The following is a 6,204-nucleotide window of genomic DNA, read 5'->3' on the forward strand; positions in this document are numbered from 1 at the left end:
GAATTATGATACTTACTTGACCGGTGGGATTCAAGACATTTTCTAAAATGTGAACATGTCTAATTTTGAGTTTTGGCTTGAATAGCCAAAATATCAGTTCAGTTGCTATGATAGTGCTCTGGAGTGCGAGTCAGTATCAAGCCGATGCCGGTCACTATCATTTTGATATTGATCGGCCTACAGTGATAGTGACGGTGGTGCAAAATCAGTAGTCAACTGACATGACTGATTTTTCGCAGCCCTGGATGTAAGGCCGGATCATTTTCTCATTTTCTTCTTTTGTCACAGCACCCGTTTACTCGTTAGGGTGAGGAGGATGATAAATAATAAATGTATTTGATGAAAAAATACCCAAACTCTGGAGATTTTCCTACATATAATTCAGGAAAAAACCTTGAAGAAATTTTTGGGCGAATTTCTGAATGAATTTCGAGAGGAATTCTCCCGTGGAGAAATCTCTGGAAGAATTCCTGGAAAAATCCCTGAAACAATTCCTAGAGGAATCTCTGGAGGAAATCCTGGGAGAACTCCTGGACAAATTCCTGGTGGAATCTCTGGAGACATTCCTGGAGGAGTTTCTGAAAGTATACCTGGTGGAATTCCTGAAAAAAACGCTAGAGGAATTCTTGGAGAAATCCCCGAAAAAATATCTGAAGAAATAATTGGAACATTTCCTGGAGGCATCCCTGGAGAAATTCCTGGAGTATTCCCTGGACAAATTTATAGAGTAATCCCTGGATGAGTTCGTGGCGGAATTCCTAAAAAGAATCCTGGAGGAATTCCTGCAGGAATACCTGGAGGAAACCCTGGAGAAATCCCTGAAAGAATTCCAGAAAAAAAAATCCTGAAGGATTTACTGCACAAGTTCCTGGACGAATTCCTGAAGCAAACCCTGGGAGAATTCCTGAAGGAACCCCAGGCTAAATTCCTAGAGAATTCTCTACAGGAATTCTGGGAAAAATCCCTGGAGAAACCTCTTGAGAAACTCCGGGATGAATCCTTAGCGAAATTCTTGGAGAAATCCCTGAAGCAACTTCTGGAGTAACCACAGGAGCAATACCTGGAAGAACTTCTGGACAAATTCCTGGCGGAGTTACATGAGCAATTCCTGGAGAAATCCCTAGAGGTAATTTTTGGTACTAACGAGGAACTATTCCTGGAAGTATTTCAGGCCAAACATTTCAATAGGTCCTATCTGCATTTGAGAGGCTCTCTTTGTTCACTTTCTCTTTCAATTATTGCAATGTAATGGTACACTTTTCAACTATTTTTTCAGTACAAATCAAAAGACGATTGTTTTGACCATCATTCAATGCAAGGAGACAATCATAAAACAAATAAACAGCTGAGATATTAACAAAAGAGAGGGAAAACCAAAGAGAGCTTCCCTGAAACTCTAAAGCAATTCTAAGAAGGAATCCCTGGAGGAATTTCTGAAGAACTTCTTAGAGAAATATCTGGAGAAATTGCCATATTTTTAAATCCTAGAGGAATCTCTGGAGGAACTCCTGGAGGAACTTCTGGACAAATTCCTGAAGGAACCTGAGGAGACATTCCTAGAGGAGTTTCTGAAAGTATACATGGAGGAATCTCTGGAGAAACCGCTAGAGGAATTCTTGTAGAAATCCCTGAAAGAATTGCTGAAGGCATAAATGGAGGATTTCCTAAAGAAATACCTGGAGGAAACCCTGGAGGAATTTCAGAAGAAATTCCTGGAGGACTTACTGCACAAATTCCTGAATGAATTCCTGGAGCAAACCCTGTGAGAAATCCTGAAGGAATCCCTTGATGAATTTCTGGAGGATTCTCTAGAGGAATTCTGGGAGAAATCCCTGGAGAAATTTCTAAAGAAACCTCATGAGAAATTCCGGGAGGAATCCTTAACTCTCTGAGGAATTCTTGGAAAAATTCTTAAAACAAAGAGAGGAATTCTTGGGGTACTTCCGAAATCTACCCCTGGAAGCAAGGATCGGTATATTCGCCTCACTCCATTCATATTTACTCCTCTTTGCTGAGGCGAATCGAGAAAGATGCAGCAAACGGATTGTCGTGATCAAACACGCAACCCCATCATCAGTGAGAAGCGAAGCGCAAGCTGCTTGACATGGATATTCGTTGCCGATCGTCGCAGTTTGGATCGCAAGCGAATGAATGAATGGCGAATGGTGACGAATGCTGGTGAGCGATCGAAGCGGCTATTATCATAACTAGAAGAGAATTTCTGCATGTAATGCATACATTTTTAGTGTATTGTTGTTGAAATGGTAGATTAGCAAAGAAAATAATAAACATATTTTGAAAACTTCAAATATTCGTACGCGCAATATCACTCACGAATCGCATCACCGCTCGATCGCTTGCGATGCGAATGTGGACGAATGTTTAAATTCCATGTATTGCTTCCCACCGTTCGCCGGTGTTTGCTCTCGTCGCTAATAAGCAAACACACAAACTAAAGCGACAACCGTTCGCTGCTGACTGTATTCGAATGTGGAAGAAGATGAAAAGTGGAAATCAGGAACCCTGCCTGGAAGTATTCCTGGAGGAATTCCTGGATGAAATTCCGGAGGAATCTCTATAGGAGTTCTGGGAGAAATCCCTGTAGTAATTTCTGAAGAACATTTTAAAGAAATTTCTGGAGAAATTGCTCTATACGTTCTTTCTGCCGTATATAGTTATTTTTGAAGGAATTCCTGGTGGAATTTCTGCAGGAATTCCTGGGTAAATTTCTATAGGTATTCCTGAGGTAATTCCTGGCGGAATTCTAAAAGGTATTCGTTGAGGAGTCCCTGAATGAAATCCTGGAGGAATACCTGGATGAATCCCTGAAGGAATCCCTATAGAAATTCCTGGAGGAACTCCTAGAGGAATGCCTGAAGGTATGTACTCCTAAAAGAACTCCTGGAAGAATTCCTAGGGCAATCCCTAAAGAACCCCCTAGAGGAACTCATGAAAGATTGCCTGGAGAAACCTTTGGAGAAATTCTTGGATACATGCCTGTAAGAATTCCTGGAGAGATCTCTAGACTCTGGGGCCTAGAGTAATTCCTGGAAGAGTTTTTGGAGGATTTTCTAGAAATTTCAATGGAGAACTTTCAGATAAAATCCCAGGAGGAATCCATGAAAGAATTCCTGGTCGAATCTCTAGAGGAATTCTTAGATGAATCTCTAGCGGAATGTTTGGAATTTTTAGACGAATCCCTGATTTCCTTAAGGATCCCAGTTCCCTTAAGGAACTCCTGGTGGAATCCCAGAAAGAAATCCAAGGATAAATTCCCAGAAGGTGTTTCTGAAGAAATCGCTTTAATTCTTGAGGAAGGAATTCTATAAAGAGTACGTAGAGCTAGACGTAGAGGAACTCTTGAAGGAATCCCTGTAGTAGTTCCTGAAGAAATCCCTTGAGGAGTTGCCGAAGAAATCCCACAATGAATATCGGAACCATTGCCAAGAGGAATCCCTAAGGGAATTTCCTGCAGGAGCTTCTGAAAGAATTCAAGGAGAAATTCCTGACGAAACCCCAAGAACAATGCTTCGAGGCATTTTTCAAATAATCCCGGAGGTTGTTCCTGAAAAAATCACAGCAGGTATTCCCGAGTGAATCCCTGGAGAAATAATTCCTAGGAATCTTTTAGAAATAATTCCTAGACAGTTTCTCAAAAATTCCTTTGGAAATTTCTCGAGAGATTTTTCTAGGAATCTTTTCAAAAGTTTAAGTTTTAATCCAGACATTTGTCAAAGGTTTCCTTTTAAAATACGTTCACGAATTCCTCCAAGAGTTTTTTTCAGAAAATCCTCTAAAGTTTAGTAAAAGATTTCTCTAGGATTTTTTTTTTCTAAAAATTCATTAATAAATCCTCGTAGGAATTCCACCAAAGATTTGTGAGGGAGAGATTCCAGAAATTTCTTAAACAACTCATAATAGAATTCTTTCAGGAGATTCCCTGGGACTCTTTCGCATAATGCTGTAGAAATTACTTTTAAATTACCTCCAGGGATTTTGACAGCAAATAAGTAGACGATTAATTTCGAAATTGCTCCAAAGATTCTTTCATAAATCCCTTAATGAATTCCATTTAAAGTTTCTTTAGGAATTCCTTCAAAAATATCATCAAAGATTGCAGTACATAGCTTAAGGATTCCTTCATGAATGTCAGCAAAACAATTTTCACACAGTTTTTTTTTTTAATTTTCAAAAAACAAAAAACAGTGATTCCTTTGGAAAATCTCCAAAAGGTTCTAAATGTTTACAGAAATATCGCCTGGTATTTCTTCAGAGATTCTCTAGGGATTCTTCCAGATATTCCTCTACGGATTATTACAGAAGTACTCGGTGAAATGACTTTAAAAATATCGGAGTAATTCTTCAAGGGCTACCTCAAGGAATTTCTGAACGAATTTCTGAAAATTCCCTGGAGAGATTCCTGAACAAATTTCCCTGGAGGGTTTTGAGAAGTAATCTTTGCAGTTCCTGGAAAAGTTTCTGAGATGAAGACATCCTTAAGTATGTTTTCAAGTAAACCTTTTAAAATGTGTGCAAGGTATTAGTAGATAATAATCCGTGAGGCAATATCCCTAGAGGAGGAAGATTTATTTCCAAGAAATAAATCTTGGATTGATTTCTAAGGGAGCTCCTGAAGGGTTCACGGAAAAAAAATCTGAAGTAACTCCGAAAGGTTTCAAAAAATCTTGAGAGAAATTTAGAATGCAACCCCTGGAGGAATATCTGAGGATCTTCTGGGACACTCCCTGGAGAAACTTGTAGAAGAATCCCTGGAGGAATTTCTGAAGAAACGCCTGAGAGAAACCCTGGAGGAATTCATTAAAAGAACCCTTACAAAATATACAAAGAAATGCATGAAGGAACCTTTTGATCAACTCCAACAAAATTTTCAGAAAACGTTCCTGCAATATAATCTGAAATTGTTAAGGAGTATTTACTGCAGTTTTTTTTCTCTTCGTTAGCTTTTTTTAACCGTTGTTAAATTCAGAGTTGGCCTCAAATCCTTCACTACCAAGATGAGTAATATTCCCAAATTCCAGGCAACTTGACCTACACCCCCCCCCTCATCACGAAGAGGACAAACCTGCCGTTAATACCCTTAGTCTCCTATATGATGGCACAAATTTCCCAAATGGAAAAGAACGTGCCTCTGGAGCCGACCTACTTCCTTATTCACCCTATATTTCTTTAGAAAATTTGGATGAGAAATGCTCAAAAAATAACTCTTATATCAGCTTAAAAAAGGTCTCGCAGTCAATATAAACATAATTTATCTCCAACCCGAATACTCTTCAGCAATGCCTAGAGGGCCGTAGAAAAATACAAAAATATTGAAAAAAAAACAGGAGTTGATCAAATATTAGGGGTCGTCCATAAATGACGTAGCATTTTAGGGAGAGTCTCTGATTATGTTACGAGCCATGTATTAGGTATGGGAAAATAGGCTACAAGGGGGGATGGGGTGTTAAAATCGTAAAAAAATGCTACGTCATTTATGGACGACCCCTTACGAAAAAATGATGTTTTGGGGAATTCAAATCCTAAATTACGATAATCCGACCGATAATTTCTACCAACAAAACTGAAATCAGTGAAGTTTGAGTTCTGACTGTACGCTAATTGGTGTTGCAACTGCAAAGGTATACAGTGGCATATAGACTATCTGGACGCATGTACGCAACGTGCCGAGGAAGTGAAACGAAGGTTCGTGGAAAAGAAGTTTTACAACGCTAACCAACAGGGAAACAAGCCCCGAATAAGTGGTTCAGTGTTCAAAGTGCAAGAATCGGAAACGGAAGTGTTTGATCCGGAAGAGTTGGGTAGTTTTCAATTTCGTAAACCCATCATCCGTGCTGATATTATGGACAGTTACCCGTCGAAACTGTACCAAGAAAAAGCGGAAAAACTGCAAAACCTCATTGATAATTTGTACCAGCTGAAACTGGAAGCGGCAGAACTGGAGAACGAAGCATTACCGAAGATTATTCTGACTGATTGTTCCTCCAGTCCGGGGAAAAACTGTTCAAGCTGTGCAAGGGATGAAGCAAATTCAGTGCAAAACAACAATACGCGGTCCCTTACTAAAGACGATACTTTAAAGCCTAGTGTGAGAAACATCAGCGATAATCATTTTAACATTAGTAACAATAATGGTTGTTTTTTGCAACCACACTGCAACAATCTGAAAGTGAACAACTGTCTCAG

The sequence above is a fragment of the Aedes albopictus genome, chromosome 3, assembly GCF_035046485.1.
Source record: "Aedes albopictus strain Foshan chromosome 3, AalbF5, whole genome shotgun sequence".
NCBI lineage: Eukaryota > Metazoa > Arthropoda > Insecta > Diptera > Culicidae > Aedes > Aedes albopictus.